General features: G+C 39.1%; 1 protein-coding gene across 3 annotated transcripts in view; it reads right to left on the bottom strand.

Annotated features, from left to right (window-relative positions):
• The window catches only part of OSBPL8 (oxysterol binding protein like 8), a 192,487-nt gene extending 173,996 nt beyond the window's left edge, over positions 1-18,491 (bottom strand). For all 3 annotated transcript variants that reach the window (XM_030866229.3, XM_060305957.2, XM_060305958.2), the window contains exon 1: positions 18,100-18,491. The gene's annotated coding sequence lies outside the window, so the exon portion shown is untranslated. The remainder of the gene's footprint in view (positions 1-18,099) is intronic.
• Positions 18,492-20,009: the final 1,518 nt, after the last annotated feature.

The raw sequence follows: 20,009 nt of genomic DNA, 5'->3' as shown, positions 1-20,009 counted from the left end.
GAAATACACAGCCAAAATAGTAATAATTTGAGCTAATTTAGTTGCCAGAATGAGAGAAACGTTCAGAAATGCTGAATGAGAATGAGATGCACGATGAGAAATGTAATATTAAAGGGCAACAATGCTGACCTTTAAACAAAGTGCAGCAATGTAGCTATGGTGAGGACAACAAAGCTACAGGATTGAATCAACTGAAGTCTCTTACTGAGAAAGGATGTTATATAGTGACAGTCAGCTAACAAACAAGGTTTCATCTGCTCCACTTACATCAGAGCAATACCCAGTTAGAGGCCTTGGCCCACAGTAGAACATATAGAGAATAAAGAATGACCTTATCTACCTTTGCTTTCCTGAGCCCATATGTTACACATCGAAGTAATAGCTGAAGTATCTATGAAGACATAAAAAAATTATTGGTATGTTATATCATTCAGAATCACAAATGTTTTTTTCCTTAAAAGTTACTTTTCATGATAATAGTATTTTATACTATAAAATACTTTTCAAAGCATTTCCTGTATGTACACTAAAAAAGGAAGTTCCTATTTTAAGAAATATAAATTAGAAAACAAAGTTTTTAATAATAAGATTAGCAATAAAATATTAGTTAAAATCCACCACTGTTTTTGTGTTTATTTATTTATTTTTTGGGTATATGCCCAGTAGTGGGATTGCTCAGCCATATGGTCGTTCTATTTTTAGTTTTTTTGTTTGTGTTTATTATTGAAAAGCAGATTCTGGGAGGCTGACACTGTTAAAGATTGTTTATTGTTTTTAAAATGAGGATTGTGAAACTTTTTTTTTTTAACATCTTTATTAGAGTATAATTGCTTTACAATGTTGTGTTAGTTTCTGCTGTATAACGAAGTGAATCAGCTATATGTATACATATATCCCCATATCCCCTCCCTCTTGCATCTCCCTCCCACCCTCCCTATCCCACACCTCTAGGTGGTCACAAAGCACCGAGCTATGCGGCTGCTTCCCACTAGCTATTTAGTTTACATTTGGTAGTGTATATATGTCAATGCTACTCTCTCACTTCGTCCCAGCTTACCCTTCCCCTCCCCATGTCCTCAAGTCCATTCTCTACATCTGCATCTTTATTCCTGTCCTGCCCCTAGGTTCTTCAGAACCATTTCTTTTTTAGATTCCATATATATGTGTTAGCATACGGTATTTGTTTTTCTCTTTCTGACTTACTTCACTTTGTACGACAGACTCTAGGTCCATCCACCTCACTACAAATAGTTCAATTTCATGTGAAACTTTTAATATCAAACACCTTCAACATAATTAAAGGGATGACAGGAAACATGAGAGCAGTCCTTTTAAGTATAGTTCAAAGGCTTTATCACTGTAAGTAAACTTATTTTATTTAGAGGTGGGAAATTTGCCCATGGTGCATCTGCATTACTCAGATTAAAGCTATGAGGAAGTGGTTCAAAATTTAAAGGAATAAGAAAGTCTCTTATGAGAAGCCCTAAGAGCTATTATTGGATAAGTGGAGGGGAAAAAAGTTATCCTGAATCTCTTGCTTAGAGTGTGAAGTATATTTGGGGCTATCCACATTAGAACCATACCACCCAGCAGCCAGGTATATAGAAAAAAGAATACATGTATCAATAAAAATAAACTAAAGCTCTCCCTGGGCAAGCCACTGTTGGAGTCATTCGTTTTCTCAAGTCTTCTTCTTTATACTTATTTGTGTCTCTACCTTAATAAAATCCTATTTGGAAAAATATAGCTAAATTTTTAAAAAGAGTTTAAGCACAAAAATCAAATGAAAAGGGCAGAGAAATTCAAAATCTATAAAGGTGACAAGAAAATATTAGAAAAATACAAGCTAATGATTAGGAATAAGAAAAGAGGCCCTAAAAGTTTAATGGACAAAGAACACTATGGATAAAGAAAGATGAAAACAATTAAAAAAAATAACGAGGGCTTCCCTGATGGCACAGTAGTTGAGAGTCCGTCTGCTGATGCAAGAGACACGGGTTCGTGCCTCGGTCCAGGAGGATCCCACGTGCGCGGAGCGGCTGGGCCTGTGAGCCATGGCCACTGGGCCTGCGCGTCCGGAGCCTGTGCTCCGCAGCGGGAGAGGCCACAGCAGTGAGAGGCCCGCGTACCGCAAAAAAAAAAAAAAAAAAAACGAAATGGAAATAAAATCATTAACCTGAGACACTGAAAGCAGGAAAATAAAAACCACCGTTTAATAAACATAATACTAATAATAAGAACAGAGCAATGCTAATTCAAAAGCCAAACACCTTCACTCAGAGATTCTTCAAACTGCTTTGCCTTCTCAAGTTTTTTGTGAAAATTTTACTTAGCAAATAATTGCAAAGTAGAAAGCTAAAGAACAGAAAGCACAGCTCCTGGCCTCATACCAATGGCTCCTATCCCTAGTGCCCTGGCTTTTCTAAGCCACTTATGTGAGATGACACAATTCCTTAAAGAATGCTGAGCAGTCCCAGTTGTCTTATCTCCCATGAACAATCGATGGGTAAAACCAAACAAAGACCCAACAGACCCACCCATATCCCACACCCTGCAAAAAAAGTGGTGTGAATTTGCAGTCAAAAATTTAATCAGCTCTCTAAGAAAGCTCTTCGCTTTTTTTTTTTTTTTAGGGGTCAGTGCTTATCCTAAAAGTAGCAGGTATGCCTACTAAGGACACGAGTTAATGACAGGAAATCTTTTTTTTTTTTTTTTTTTTTTTTTTTGCGGTACGCGGGCCTCTCACTGCTGTGGCCTCTCCTGCTGCAGAGCACAGGCTCCGGACGCGCAGGCCCAGCGGCCACGGCTCACGGGCCCAGCCGCTCCGCGGCATGTGGGATCTTCCCGGACCAGGGCACGAACCCGTGTCCCCTGCATCGGCAACTACTACGCCACCAGGGAAGCCCAGGAAATCATCTTTTTGAATCTAGTTTCTAACATGCTTTTTCCCCCCACTATTGTGTTTTTAATTTGGCAAGAACTTAACCCTTTAAGTATTCACAGGTGTGTTAAGATAATCACTTTCTATATAAAATTCCAGGAAATGTCTGCTCTTTGAAATCCTAGCATTCCTAAATAAACTTTAGAGCTATTAGAAATCTTCAAATCAATAACTCACTATCTCTAAATTTTACAGATGAAGAAACTAAACACAGAGGGATTAAGTGACTTGCCCAAGATCATGGAGCAAAAAGAGACCAGAACCCAAGTTTCTTTAAGTCTCAGTTCAATGTTCAAAGAACAAAATATAAATTCAATGGGAGGAATTACTAGGATTCAGCCTTTTAGAAGTAATATGTATTGACTGGCGAAAAAACTGCAAAACAGCATTACATTATAATACCAGTTCTATTTTTCAAAAAATTATACATACACGTACATATATATATACAGAGAGAGAGAGAGAAAGGGAGAGAGGGTGGGCGGAGGGAGGGAGAAAGGGAAGAACATCTGGAAGAATAATACCAAATTGGTAATATGTAGACTATGTGGGACATAAAGCGGGGTCTAGTGGCAACAGAAACTAAGTTTATGAGTTTCTGTACTGTCGAATTTTACAGACCGCATATGTTGATGGAATAATCATGTTTTTGCTTTTTAAAAAATGTAAACAAAAATTTTTCACTGAGAAAATGCATCTCAAAATGATTTGTCTCCCCCTCCCCTTCCCCTCTCTTGTGTGTATGCACAATGTGTGTGTGTGTGCGCACGCGCACACACACACACACAACTTGAAAGATATTATTTTGTAATTGGGGTTGACCTTGAAATTATCTTAATTTGACTTCACATTAAATGTGGTCTTCCTTAAGAACAGCATAACATTAACACGTTAAAATAATTCTAACAAGTTGGGGTAATTAAAGAAATTAAAAGTTCGAATTTGAATTATAAAATGCATTTAAGGAATTTTCCTTTATACACCTGAAACTAACACAACATTGTAAATCAACTATACTTCGATTTTAAAAAATTTTTTAATTAAAAAAAGTTTTCCTGGGCTCCCTAGTGGCGCAGTTGTTGAGAGTCCGCCTGCCAATGCAGGGGACATGGGTTCGTGCCCCGGTCCGGGAAGATCCCACATGCCGTGGAGCGGCTGGGCCCGTGAGCCATGGCCGCTGAGCCTGCGCATCCGGAGGCTGTGCTCCGCAACGGGAGAGGCCACAACAGTGAGAGGCCCGCGTACCACAAAAAAAAAAAAAAAAAGTTCTCCTTTAAATACATAATAGTAATAGAAAATGAATTAATACTTTTGTAATGAATAAGAGTATATATAATTTAAAAATTACTTTCATATAAATGCATACTGCTAAAGTGGTTTCAATCATGTTAAAAAAAAAAAACCCAGCATTCTTGGTAGGCTAAACATTCCTCCCATAAGTTTATTATTATACTACAGCATTCCTTGCAAAGTGGTAAAGACAATGATAAACTTGAGCTCAGTCCTCTATGTAGATTATGAGTTTCAAAATCAATAGGTCCAAACAATGAGAGTTTATCATACAGTTCTCAATGGAATCTTATGCTGGTTAGCTGCCCATCAAGGTTATTTAGCTTAATTCTCCCATATTTTGGAATTTTAAATATCTGTCCAAAGAGTAAGGGATGTCTTAAGTGAGTAAATTGTATTTTCTTCACTCCTCTCTTCACTTCCTTCTCAACCCGTTGAAATCTGGTGCCTACTTCTGCATTCCCACTACAGTTATTTACACAAAGACCCTTCATTGCCAAGTTTAATGCTTCCTTCACCAATGCCATTATGCAAAGATGCTCCTGATTTTCTAGTTCCTCTAACCAATCCTTTTCTGATTCTTTCACTAGCTTGCCTCACTCTGTACAGGACTTGGACAGTAAAGTCTCTCAAGGTTTCATTCTATTAGAGCCTCTTCTCCTCCTCTCATTTTCAACTACCATCTTCATGCAGTTATTCCCTATTCATATCACCAACCTAGAACTTTCTCCTACACCAAAACCACATATCTAATGACCTGCAGCAGAGGTTCAAAAACTTTAGGAAGCATCAGAATCACCTGGAAGGCTTGTTCAAAAAGAGATTTCTAAGCTCCACCCCCAAAGCTTCTGATTTAATAGGTCTCAGTAGAACCCAAGAATCTGCATTTCTAATAAGTTCCCAGGTGACACACTTTGAGACCCACAGGCCTGCAGGAATCTCCCTTGGATAAGCCATAGGTACCTTAATTTCAACACGACCTAATGAGTCTCCCAGCATCTACTCTGGTTCCCTCCAAACCATTCTTACACAGCACCTAGAGTGATCATTCTAAACTTGATCATTTCATGATCCTCTGTTTAAAATATTCTAATGGTTTCCAAGGCGCCTTAAGACAAAAATCAAAATCCTTAACAAGGTCTATCAAGGCTCGCATGACCTGGCCCTTGCCTACTGCACCACGTTATCACTCTTTTTTTTTTTTTAAACACTCCAGTCACAGGGGACTATTTCAATCAATTCCTAGCAAAAGCAAAGTTCCTTGCTGTGCCAGGATATTTAAACAAGATGTTCTGCCAGAAATATTCTTCTTTTTTCCCTCAGCTTAAGTCACCTTCCTTGGCTCCCCTCCCCACCCACTAGGTCAGCAAAATCTTCTATCACCCTCTATTTCCTCCTCTTAGCACTGTCCACAATGGTGATTACACAGTGAATTGTTCAATCAGTAGTTTACTGTCTGTTCCCCACCCTTCCCACACACACAAACTCAAAGAAGTCGCATGTCTATCTAGTTCCCAATAACTTTTCTGCCCCTGCATAGTGACTTACCCTCAAATATCTGTTGAATTAAAGGTCTTGTAACATTAAATTATTTTGAAACCTCAAAAGGAAAAAGTATTATTAAAAAGGGACTAGAGGCATTTTTTAATATCCTTTAATACTCACAAATGAGGAAGCTTCATTAAACTCTACCATCTAGGAGTTTAAATTAAGAAAAATAATGCCTTCAAAAGATAAAATGAAATCTTCCTATCACAAGTTCTTCTTCAACAAGATATACAGGTATATCATTGCTTAGTATCTGTACCAGTAGAGTACAGCACTGATATACAAAACCATTCAGTAATATAAATATGTTTATAATGCAGCCTAGTATAATTTTTGCAAAAAAGTTATTTTACATGTAAACCTGCATCAGAGAGTACACTCACGCTTAGCAACACAAGTGGTTTTAGTTCATGCTAGGAAATGGGATAGGGTAGCTGCCTGGAATTAAACCTAAATACAGATAACCACAAATTATGTAATAAATATGAATGTAACTGAGAAATTATTATGCAAGCAAATGTTATATAGATTATCTGTTTTTTTTGTTATATAGACTCTGATCTCCTTTAAATGGAAAAAATATCTGCCACGTATAATTCATTCACCAACTCTTTCTCTGAAGCGCATGCTAATTCAGCATAGCACTGGCCTAAGTCGCAAACAGAGAACAAGTGTAACTATCTTAAGATGTAACTTTAACTAATATAGCAGAATTTATATCCAAATAAAGGTTATCTCCATTCAGAGTAGTCATTTTTAGAGACCATTTCAACTTGCCATCATACAAAACAATTCTCAAACTCCTCTAATCACTTTCTTAGCTACCATATAAATGACACAAGAATAATAGGTTTCATCCTTTTGGTCACTGATTATTTTTAACGAAAAATGACATTTCTCATTTTGATCCCTAATTTTAAGTATGAGACCCTGTTCAGAATCACTTCCTCACTTTTCCCAAATATCAAATCCATTCTCAAGAGATGTTATTCGCCACCACAGAATATAGGTAAAAGAATGAGGCTGAAGGCACTAAAGAAATGCCAAAATAGTTTCAAAAGTGTTTCTGAAAAACAGTGACATTACTGAAATAAATTCAAGATACCTTTGAACACATCAATCATCTCTTAGACATATAAGTTTTAATATGCTTATTTAAAAGCTGGTCACACATTTCTACTTTGGGCACAACTCAAAGACAGGCCTGATTCCTGACTTCTGGTTTTCCTGAATAACAAATGATATAATGCAAAAGCACATTTACTATGAATATAGATTAAGAAACGGAACAAATTCTAACACTAAAATCTGGTGGTCTACTCTAACGACATGGCTTGAAAAGGTAGTACTGTATACCAAAAAGAACATGGCTACAGAATGACATAGGCCAAGGTTCAACTTCTTGCTTGGCCCTTTAGTACCTACATGACTGAGCGTGTTACTTGAACATGGAGTCTGTACAACATCAATAATTCTATCTGTAAAATGGGAAAAATACCATCTATTTCAGAGCTATTATAAGGACTATATTACATAATATATCATCTGATTGTAATTCTACCCCCTAGCATCATCAAGGAATCCTCAAAAGAACCTAACAGGCTATCTGTTCCAACTCTCCATTTTATTAAGACCCACAGAGACTAAGTGGTTTGCCAAGGTCACAAAGTTATTTAGCAGGAAAGACAATACTTCTGGCAGGCTTCTTATTTTCCCAGTGCGTCTGTTTACTAAATCAGTTGGTGTTTGTAATGCTAGGTTGCACAAGCCTGTGACATAGGGTCTCAAAGAGTGTTTCTGAGACAGTAAAATCAAGGTCTCTTAAGGACAGTATTTGGAAATATTTCCCTGTCAATCAAGTATTAATAATTTAGTCCTATATATTAAATGTCTCCCTTGGATTTTAAGTCTTTGTTTTTCAACTTAGATATTTTAAATTACAGCTAAAACTACCTCATTCTGAGTAAATTTTCACTATTTTCTTAAAAGGTTCTTTTCTAAGGAAAATATGAACCTAGTTTGAAATCAAGATACTAGAAAAAAGTGAATGAGAGAAGGCCTGAACAAGATTAACAGAGAAATGCAGCAATATCATGGAAGAGAGGGAAGTAAACAGACAAATTTAAATTTATTTGCCCAGGATAAATTATAATCAATCAATTTTCCTAAAGATTCAGGAAAGGAGACTGGGAAATAAAAAAGAGAATAAGGTATAAAAAATTTAGAACAGTGCTGGGTAATTTTTTTGAGTATAAAATGAGAGGAGGAGATGAAAATTACAGCCTTCATGAACCAGCTAGGCAATCTAAGCTCAACATTTAAAGTACCAAAGATAACTAGGTAGAAGAGACAGAAAAGTTATAGAGAAAAAGATCAATAACTAAGGAACCAAAGCAGATATCACAATTAAGGCAGAGAAGTAAATGAAAAAGAATAACACCTCACCTGCCTGGACACAGTTGAGAAACAGAAAATAAGTAATGAATAATCAAAATGTCACAAGAGTCATGGGCTTACAGCTGACATGCCATTCTCTGGAGAAAAGTCACTATTTTACGCACAATCCTAAATGGTCTCATTCAGTTTCCAAGGAACAAATTAGAAATGGCAAGAGAATCATAATGACATGTACAAGTTGGGGCAGATGACAACAGAAGAGGAAACAGAAAAACTAAGAAGCAAATAAGAATTCAAAAGCATACAAATTTTAGGACCGACTGGCATAAAGATACAAAATACCTATACAAATCAATAGTGAAGAAATATCACTGTATTTCAACACAGTATCATGATCACAATTTTTATGATCATTGCATTAACAAAAAAAAATAGGAAAGATCTCTAATAAAAGATGATGGACTGAATACAAATTTTCCCTCCAGTTACTTCAGATCTCCCATTGAAACAAAAACAATTCATACAGAAAAAAAATAAAACCATAAGAGCAAAGAAATTAAAAGTGGGGATGGGGTAACATAGGGGTGGGGGAATGGGAGGTACAAACTACTGGGTGTAAGATAGGCTCAAGGATGTACTGTACAACACGGGGAATACAGCCAATATTTTGTAATAACTGTAAATGGAAAGTAACCTTTATATAATAAATTAAAAATTAAAAATTTTAATTATAATAAAATAAAAAATTAAAATTATAATAAAATAAAAAATTAAATTAAAAATAAGACACACACAAAAAGTGGGGACAGAGTAGAGAGAGAAGTCCATAAATTTCTGAAAGATGAAAGTAGATGTGAAATTGATTGATATCACAAGCAGAGAGAGCCACAGCCTCATCATACCCTTTAAGAGTGATGCAAAAGGTTGGGAACCAATACATCTGATAGAACCCCCAGAGAAGCATGATTGCAAAGGGTTCAGCAAAGGGTGGGAATAATAGTGGGGCTAAAAATAGGAGAATTACATATTACCTGACTGACTGTATAAGGGACTACATTTTCTATCCCCCATCTCCAAGCAGCACCTAAACAACTGACATTTACTCCCTGGCAAAAGCACAGTCAGCTTTTCTCTAAAGAAAGTGAATAACTGTCTAGGGGATGCTGGCACAGAGTAATAAAGCCTTTTTATCTGGCATTTAGAGGGCCCACAGCCTGGAAGCTGGCTCCCCTCCCTCTTACCCTAAAATGCTTGTCAATATGTAGGCCCCACCCTATACTGTTCTGCCCTAAAGTGCTGTGCCCAGAATTCCTACTAAAAAAAAAAAAAAAAACACCTAATAGGGAAAACAGTCCAAGGAACAGGGTGAGAGGGGAACACCCAGACCAGGAAGCTGGTCCTTCTTTCTGAAACATGAAGAGACAACCAATCCAGGCATATAAGGAAAACTAAGTACGGGAAAAAAAAAGATTACAAACATAAAAGCTGGCCAGACGGGAAAAGGAAATAATTGAGGAAACACAAAATCTCTTTTAAAAATCTAGTTTGCACTTTCTGAGACTAAAGAGAGTACTACAACATAAAACAAGAAAAGAATGGCAGAAAAAGAGAACAAGAAAATTCAGGGATTACCCTCTCCTCAACAAATCAGCCAAAAAACTAGGGAAAAAAAATCCCCTGAACACAGAGCAAAGAGAATCACAAAATATGAAAGTAAAAATGAGATGAGGACTAGTCCAAGACAGAAAACATCTGCCTACTGAAGAACAAACAAGCAAACAAGAAAATGAAGGGAAGAAAATATCAAAGACAGGAGAGAATTTCTTAGAGCTGAAGAATCTGATTCAAATAATAAGGGCAACTGAGTGCCTAAAACAAATATAAACAAAACAAAACAACATGTACAGCTCATTATGAGTTTGCAGCAGAAAGATAAAACAGAGATGATCCTAAAAGTTTTCAGACAGAATAAAGAACAAATCACCTTAAAAGGGTAGTGAATTAGATGACACCTGATTTCGAATCAGCATCCCTGGCACTGAAAGACAACCAAGCAATGCTTTCAGAGTCCCAAAGGAAAATTATTTGCAGCCTACAATACTGTGCCCAAACTATCAGTCAAATATGAGAACAGAATGAAAATATTTTTATCCATAGAATAATTCAGAAAACTTGCCTCTCAAACACACTTTTTTTGGAAGTTGTACTCCAAAAAAAAAGATCAAATAAATTTAGTAAAAAAGGAAGATCTATAATAGAATGGACCCAATTCAAGAGGACAGTGAAAGGAAGTTCCAGAAAGAGACCTAAAAGGCAACTAGTCCAAATTGAAGCAGAATTACAATTACGCCAGATAAATAGGGGACACAATACAACAGGCAGTATGATGAAGAGTTGGTAGAGACTATGATAAAGGCATACAATACCAGAAAAGGGGGCAATTAGAAACACCAAGAAAATAGGAAGTCATGTCCATTGTTTTTAATTCAATGGCTAGATTTTGAGCAACTGATAAAATAAAATAAAATACACTGGACCTTGATGGTATCAAGGTATTTTTCTTCAAGTGGCCCAAGGGCTGCTTAATACGATCTGTAGAAAAGAAATCATAATCTGAGCATACTACCTGGCCTAGGATTAAATGATATTTACATAGTCATAGTATCAAAACCATATCTTGGGTTTTGTCATTTAGTGATGGACATATGGATGTGACAGCTGGGGTTGGGGGGGGGATGGGGGAAATGTGTTTATCTAGGCAAGAAGAAGTATAGCTACCAGTCTAGAAAGAAAAGGAAAGAAGAAAGAAAAAGCAGAAAATGCAGACAATGTCTAAACTGATAAATTAGCAGAAGTGTAGATCGACATTCAATAGAAACTAGTATGTTTTATAAAAGCAGCATAGCTTCCTTTGCTGCACATTCGTAAACCAACCTCCCCCATGAACTCCACCCATCTCCTAAGGGGAGAAAACGTCCATTAATTAAAGGTAAGTTTCTTTCAGTTTAAAATAATTTCTTTCAGGTTAACTCTGTTTTTAAGGCAGCAGTTCTCTGCTGGGGGTGATTTGCCCCCCAAGGGACATTTGGCAATGTCTAGAGACATATTTGGTTGTACTTTAGTGGAGGTGCTACTGGCATCTAACAGGTAGAGGACAGGGATGCTGCTCTATAGTCTACAATACATGGGACAGCCCTCACCACAACAAAGAGTTATCCAGGCCAAAATGTCAATAAAGCCAAGTTGGAGAAACCCTGCTTTACCAGAACTCTTCAGACTTTTACAGAAAAACGTTTATAGTTTCTGTTCCTTATTCTTATCATGGTATCTGGATGTAGAGGAAAGCTTTCATGGGCACAGGGAATGTTACGGATGGTCTGAACGTGGACCCATGTGCCCTCTGGGTCCTCACGGGCCTCTGAGGTTTGATAAGAGTCGTAATGGCATATACTGATGAGGATGCTGCAGCAGCATCCAGTGACCTCCTAACCTGGCCCCTCAGCTCCTGTTGCTATGGATATTCTTAGGGCCTCAACTACCTCTTCTAAGCAGCCCATGCTTGGGTTAAGGCCATACTAGCTGCTTAACAAATAAACATCAGTGACTTCACACAACTAAAATGTCTCCTTAAAATTATACACTCCGTCGTGAGTGCTCCTGTTTGGTGCACAGCTTTCTTTCACATGGTAATCTGAGGGACTAGAGATCTTCCCAATCTTATTATCACACCTGAAGAGGCCCAGCCTCTGCATCTGGCCCTTGGATTGGAAAAGAGAAGGTGGAGAAACACCGCTGCTTTTCTCCCACCTCAGTTCAGAAGGGACAGTGCATCACTTCCATTCACACTCCCCTGGTGAAAAGTCGTCTTCTGGTCCCACCTACATGCAGGGAAGGAGGATGGGGATAGAGGAGAGAATGACTGAGAAACGTGTTCCTGTCTGGGCAGCCACCTCCCAGTGTTAACTGAACTAAGGCAAGAGAGAGAACAAATTCTGGTGGGCATTGAGCTGAATCTGCCACAGCCGCCCTCTCCACAATGTCTATAACATGGTCTTCCCCTCACAACAGTACCCTCATGACAGGCTTGCTAGCTCTCACTCTGTTAACTTCTATTTCCTTCACTAGGATTATGTGAGAACTTCCAGATCTCTTTCATACCACATAAGAACAGGAAAATCACAGGGTGCATCTCTGGGCCTTGCTTTGCCTAAACACACCATATTCTTCTCCTGAAGCCATCTCATGTCAGCATAGGGCCAGTATAGGGCAATAAGCTAGTTAAGTGGCTGTGCAGGTTCTGAACGTAAGCAGCCTGGCTCCAGAGCCTGTGCTAGTCTGCCTCCCTAGATTTCTAAAATAATAGGTAGTTAAGAGAGTCCTTCCCTGATCATCAGTGAATATTTATAAAGCATCCACATCTTGCAAAAGAGCCTAGGGAACTATTACAAACTCCCCACTCTGATACACAGCACTGTTTTTCTTTACCTCTGGATCGCTGATCTTAAATGTTATTATAGTCAAAACAACAGGCAAAATTATACAGTAAGCAAAACTTGTCTTCAGAAGTCCCTCACCCTACTCTCTACTTGAACAATGTACCTGTGCCTTCATGTCCAAGGAATCCCACCTCATTATTCTTACCCAATAATAGTGTTACTTAGACTGAACTGCTGTCTCCCCAAATCTACCATACTCTGACCCCATTAAAAAGTACTTACACAGGACTTCCCTGGTGGTCCAGTGGTTAAGAATCTGCCTTCCAATGCAGGGGACGCAGGTTTGATCCCTGGTTGGGGAGCTAAAATCCCACATTTCGGGGCAACTAAGCCCCTGCGCCGCAACTACTGAGCCGGTGCACTCTGGAAACTGCGTGCCACAACTAGAGAGAAGCCCGTGCGCCGCAACTAAGACCCGACGCAGCCAAATTAAATTAACTAAAATTTTTTTTAATTTTGGAAAAAAAAAAGTACTTAAACAGACTGTAATTTTCACAGGGGCCTGAGCCTTCTTTGTAAGAAGCTATGTAATCTGATAAACTACTACTGCTAATAGTGGCATCGGGCAGCCAAAAAACAAGTTACTTTAATGGTGGACATTTCAAAAGGATAGCTTTTAATTACACAGATTAGTGTCCCTCAAATATCACTCATAAAAATCATCCATACCAATTCTGCGCATCAGTTTTACTCTTTAAAAAAAAAGCATGAATTTTAAAAATTGTAAGAAGTCACCTTAAAATACTGTATCTACTGTACTATATGTCCTTATAGTTCCAGTTTAGTCTGGAATTTCCTAGTGAGAAAATGGCAACTGAATGAACAATAAAGAATTATTTGCTTTACTCCAAGTAAAACATAGGATGTCAGTCAAAACACATGAAATGAAAAAAACTGAGGCCATCTTATTACAAACTGTATTTTCATCAAATCATAAAGTCAAGATAGACTGAGAAAGATCATAAAGGTCAAGACCTGTCACAAGGGGCAACTGCAAATAAACTATACAAGGCATTATAATGTGACAGTCAAAAGGACAGGTTCTGATGTCAAAGGTCAGGTTAAACCTCAAATTCAAATCCTTTTGATAAGCTCCACCACCTGCTGCTTAGCCTCCCTGTGACTCAGGTTTAGCTCAAATCCCGGCTCTGCGGCCTACTACTTAATCTCTCAGTGCTTGAGGTTTAAAAAAGGACAAGAAAATAGTCTGATCTGGGGGGGGGTCACTGTCAAGTATATATGTCAAGTACCTGATACATAGTTAGCAGTCAACACGTATAAGCTATTATTATTATTATGACCAACCACTCCTACTAGGACACCTTCAGGAACTATCAATCTCCCTCTGAATCTATCATGTTTTTAACAACCCTGAATCAAACAGTTTCTCCTTTTTATCTGAAAAGAGTCTTGAAGCTCAAAAAACATTTCCTCTTTTTTTTTCAGGCCTTTGTGAATATGGAAGGTGGTGGGTAACTAGCTTATCGTTTGAAGATTCAAGACTCTTTTTTAGTCTTTTTATAGTACAATTCCCTCCCAAATGTTACACAAACGACAGCCTGCTCCATGGATTTAAACACTGCAAAGAGTTCACAAAGTATAATGAAATTTTGAGATTCATAAAAGGACAAACAGCTACTGGAGCAAAAAGCTTAGATAGGTTGATGCAAAAGTCTATTAGCCTGCTCACAAAATATTGAATTCTAACGTAAAGCACAGCGGATAGAGATTCCTCATGGTTTACAGTCACTCAGACCACTAAAAACATATAAAGGATATTTTTGGTAACTTTTTCCTTAATAGTAGGAAAATGCTCTGTTTTTTCCACAACAATGAATACACAGATTGCATGATAGGCAAGGGCAATTTCTTCAAAAGCAAATTCTGTAGAGAACAAAGCCTAAAGGCTCAGATTTTTCAGTAACACATATCCCTTAAAGCTTTACATATTCGAGGTATCTACCATTCCTCGCGGTTTATAACATGAAGAAGTAACACAATTAAGCCTCATTTATATCAGAAAGCATTATGCCTGACTGAAAGAAAACTAAGCATCTAGAATTGTGATACTGATAAATTTAAAGGTTAACACCATAGATCAATGCAAAGGTCAAGTAGATTTAGAGTTCGTGATAAATTCACCAAAATATTTTTAAAGATCTAAAGACAAAAAAATGTTTTTAAATAATTTGATGTTTGATTTCTCCTATGTGTTAATATTGAAATATGCACTTTCATATACATTATGTAATCTCATTCCCCCAACAACCTTGTGGGATAAGGATTATCCTCCTCCTTTTACAAATGAGAAAACTAAGGCCCAGTGATTTGCCTAAGGACACCTGCTTGTATAAAATGCAACCAGAAATCCAATTCAAATTTTCTAACCCCCAGATCAATGCTCTTGCTTTCACTGTACCATTGTCTCTTCCAAAACTCAACTACTCTAAATTTTAGCTCTTATAAAGTGTGCCAATCTTTTTATCTGGGAGAGGTAACAGTTATGAGGGAAGAAGAAAAATTCTTCAGAATGTTACCAAAAAAGACTCACTGTGTTTAATCTGACATGACTACCCAGTCCAATTTAAATGCTTTGGTTCATGCTGTCTACCCCTCTTAGAACACCTGCTTATCATCAGATATACAGCTTTCAGAAGACTTAAATGAAGAATCACCTCCTCCAAGAAAGTTCCCCAGATTAAATGACCTGCTTCCCTCCTGCCAAGCCAACATCATTTCTTTGTCACCTCACTGCTTGTATCTAATTTGAACTACATTATCACATACTCCTCTTTGTTCTCCAGTTGTACATCTGGAACTACATTTTTTTATTCGATGACTATTAAGCATTTGGAAAGTCAATGGTCCTTGCTATCATGGAGAGCTTACATTGTTTCCAATTTTAATAAAAGTAAGAATAACATAGGGTAGAAGAATTTGATGTTTCAGAACAAGAACTCGTTTCCTACAAGGTCTCTGAAGAAAGCTCTCCTTGCAAACTTGATAACATTTTTCAGGGAGGAAAAATCCCTTCTATCATGTGTTCTGGATGAGACCTTCAACTTCATGCCTTTGAGAGGATATATGAGAGGGTGGGGACCAAGGTGGAAGGAAGATCTAAAATCTTTCAGGGATTTCCTGAAAGAAAATATTGACATGAAATCTTCACACATTAGTCCAGATATCTCTTCCTGTGTCCTAACCACAAGGAAACTATACTTCAATCTCCTTGCACGCAGGCACCTTCATTAATGAAGTATGTACAGACTTTTTAATTCAAGTTGTATTTATGTATTATTTGTAGGTCATATTCATAAGAATAAGATAGCACCTATGTCTTCTACTTTTAAATCCCCCAATGCTCCAAAATCATCGCTATAAATGTGTTCAGCTTTCGATAACATAGATATTAAAATATAAAACTTCAAGTATTATTAGGATAAGGATTTTCCAAAATAATATTAGAAAACTACATCTAAGTATCAATTCTTTATTTTGTCATTCATGCTTCAATTCAAGTAACATGCTCTTGAAGGATTATTTGTAAACCAAGTTTAAATGTACTAAGAGCTCTCACTAGTTAAATTATGCAATTAGTCCTTTAAAAAGAAAGACCTTTTTATAATGCAAATTTTGTTAATTTTACCACTTTTTTCTTAAATCAAAACTAAAACATAATTTCATTATAAACAGTATATGTACTCACTCCAAAGTATATTTTAAGGCTTTTCAATTCAAAAGAAACCTAAAAACTAGGTATTGCCAAATTTATAGGTGCCATAAATGTTTTGTAAGAAACATATTTGATTGCCTCTAAAATGTAATAATATTCTAACTGAAATAATTGTAGCAGCACCTTTTCATAGATCACAGCTACAACAAATATTATGATTCAATGAAAGAGAAATAAACCATGACCATTTTTAATTAAACAGGCACTTCCAAGCACCTGTGTACAATGTACTGTAGCTCAAATGGTTCAGATGGAATTTGACCACAACAACTTAAGCTCCATAATTAAAGACCTAAAAGGTAGTTCTTATGTTTCATCTATTCCCTTTCCCATTACTTTAAACAGGCATATGGTAGTCATTCTATACATAATTACTATCAATAAAGGGGTAACAAATATTTGAAATTCTCTGTACTTTTAATAGAGGACAAATTGCATGCCTTTACTCTTCCTTCCCCAACCTGTTTCATAAAACTAGCATGATCTTAATAATTTCACTGCAAAACAGGTTCTATCTAGCAAGCACAGAAATTGATCCTAGTCTCTAAGCATGATCAAGTTTAGATGACACTTGATGGGACGGAAGGAGGAAACCTAACAAGCATTCCACCCATGTTCCTCCACAATCCTTGGAATCCTAAGGGAGGGACTAAAAAAAAACCAAAAAACACCTTTTAAATGACTATTTGAAAAGACCTAAAGTGGCACTAATTTGAGGTTAACTTTCAGGGGAAGTTAATTAAAAACGAATAACCCTACCATACACAGTGCATTCTAATACTACTTAGAAGTCATTTACGTCTTCCAGCATCAGAAAGGCAAAAACTTCATTAAATTATTTAAAGTAAACATGCATATATCATCAGTTGGGTAAATTTCCCCATCTGTTTAAGTAGGAGCCCAAGTTACCTATTATTTCAGGCAGCATTTAGATAAAATGAAATTAAGTATGTTCCCCAACCGCACATGTCTCTCATAAAGAAGGGTGTTAAATGACTTTTGTGAATGGAAAATCTGCATATACTGTTGCTTCGCCTCGGCCGGTCTTGAGCGGATGCCTCAATGAACCAAATGCACGCTCTTTGTGAAGCTCCTTGGAACCTGATTCCATTCTTGAGAAGGCACTCAAAAACATTACATTTAAAAGTACAGCAAAGGCTTCGCCTTCCTCCTACGCTACAAGAAGGCCACAGGAACTGAGGTTTAGAGGAACACCAACCACCATGGCCCTCGGCTCTGCAAGGGCGGGTGAGGTCTGCGATGCGCGGCACAGCCTCCTCTGGGGCTGTCACAGGAAAACGGGAGCCTCGCCTTAACGGCACCAAGTGACAAAGCGCCAGCTCTCCAGGGCGCCGGGGCTTCCGGCGAGACCCTGCCGTCCGCCCAGTCAAACTTCGGGAGGAGGCACACACTCAGGGCCAACAAAAATCTCGTACCGGCCCCGGCCCCTGCCCCTGCCGCGGCTTTGGAAGGTTTGCAGACGCACTTACCGTGGGCCCCAAAACACTCCATCCCCGCCAGCCTTTGGAATTTCCCACTCCAAAAGGGGACAAAGGAGCCAAAGAAAAACTCCCCGGCGCGGGGGCCCGGAGTGCCCGCCCGCCCCAGCTCAGAACGTGGGAGTCAAGGGGTGCAGTCGCCCGTAGGGGTGCGAACCCGCCGCCCCCCAACTCGGGGACCGGCTCGACACTCACCGGTGTGGAGCCCCCGGAGAGGCGGGGCGCAGGCGGCCGGTTCCTCTGGGGCCCGGCACGCGTCCAATCGAACCCCAACTTCTCTCGGCCGCTGTCGCCGGCGGCAGCTGGGGCGCGAGCTCAGACCAAGAGCGCTGCCTGGCCGCCACGGAGGCACTGCCCGTTCGGCCCGCTAGGAGGGCGGGAACTCCGGCCCTGCGGTCTACCAGCCAGGGCGGGCCCCCACTTCCCCTCCGTCTGCGGGCTACCGGCGGCGGCTACCGCCCCGGCGAAAGCAAACGCTGCAGCCGCTCGGGCTGCCGCTACCACCACCGCCCGGCCGGGAACGCGTCGCGGCCTAATGCTGTCATCGGCCGAGCCGCCACCTCTTTGGGCATCCAGAGCCTCCGAGATCCTTCACATTCGAGGCCCCGCCCCCGGTCCCGCCCCCTACTAGCGGGCTCCGGTCGCACCCCCTTCCCGTCACGTGACGACGCGCGGAGGCTGCTTTGGAGAACCCTCCTCTGCCTGGCCGGAGACAGCCGGGCTGGAGCAACTGTCAACACCTGGTTCAGGCAGAGTCTGAACGCCGCCGAACCGCCTCTGCACCCCCTGGGGCGGTCTCGGGAGGCGAACCTACCGCCGCCCGCCCCGCGCCTGTTGAGGCGAGGTCTTCGGGACCGGTCGTGCAGGGCCCTGCCTCATCTAAGGAGGCTGCACCGGAGAGCTCCCGGGTAGGGCGCAGGGGCCCCCGCCTCCCCAGCCTGGGGCTTGACTAGAGTTTTAGTCAAACAAAGAAAAGCAGAAGGCATCGTGGTGTCTGGCTTGGAAAGCAGTAACTACTTGTTCCTATTTCTAGTAGCACGTTAATTGTGACATTTAGTGTACTGGTTTCTTCATGAGAGCTTTTTATTTTTGAGGAGAGGATGGTGCATTTCCTTCACGCTGGGATGCAAATAGCCTAGAAATTTTAATTTGGTTCCTGGTCCTGTTCAGGATCCTTTGTGCCAGTTTTACAGTCATTAAGTTTTATTATGTGTTAGGTTGGTGGCAGTTTAAACAGCTACACAGGAATTTGACAGTTCGTTCCATTTTAAAAAATAAAGCCTAATTCTTGATTTTTTTTTCAGGTACCTTAACTTTGGACATAACTTTTTGCCTTCCTTTTTAACGGTAGTCCAAGGAACGCTCCCCCCAACCCTGTTATTGAGAGGAAGAGTAAAATGGGAGTGACTAAAAGACAGTAACAATACAAAAATAAGGTAGGTAGAAAAGCAGAAAGATCATAATCAAATTCTGCTAACAATGAAGGCACATGAAAAAGCTTTATATAATAACCAAACTCAGTTTGTAACTCATTTTTCCTTCTAACCCAGAACTAAGTTTTTTTCTTAAGTGATTGTCATCTCCTCATTACATTTTCTTAAGACGGCAGGAAGTATTCTGATCAACTGGATACTTTGAGATGAATTAAGCAATAGAGTTCGGCCTATATAATCCTATGAACTAAGCTATTTCATAGAAACTCTAAGAAATCATGGACTTTAAGTCTTACCATTATTTCATGTTACCCAAGAAAGAAAAGAAATACTGCCAATTAAACTATGCCATGCCACCGATTTTTTTAAAGACACATCTTGAACTCAGAGATGTTAAAATATGAAAAACAATGAGTCTTAGAATCTATGAGATATTGTAATGAACTGGTGTTCCAGTGAGGAAAAGATTCTATAGGCTCTGTTCTGAAGTTTGAGAGATTGTACTTGTAGTTCAAATACATATGAAGGAGGTTTAGTATTCTGTGAATGACACAATTTCAGCAAAGCTAGTAATTTTGGAGTTTGTCAGCAGATTGAAGCCTGCCTTCTATTTTCTAGGACAGGGGTTTTCAAACTGGCTCAAAAGTCAATTTTTTTTTTTAGTGAAATAGG

This window comes from Globicephala melas, chromosome 10 (genome assembly GCF_963455315.2).
Source record: "Globicephala melas chromosome 10, mGloMel1.2, whole genome shotgun sequence".
In the NCBI taxonomy this organism is placed as follows: domain Eukaryota; kingdom Metazoa; phylum Chordata; class Mammalia; order Artiodactyla; family Delphinidae; genus Globicephala; species Globicephala melas.
The sequence above is the reverse complement of the archived record's forward strand: the minus strand, read 5'-3'. Positions and strand labels throughout refer to the sequence as shown.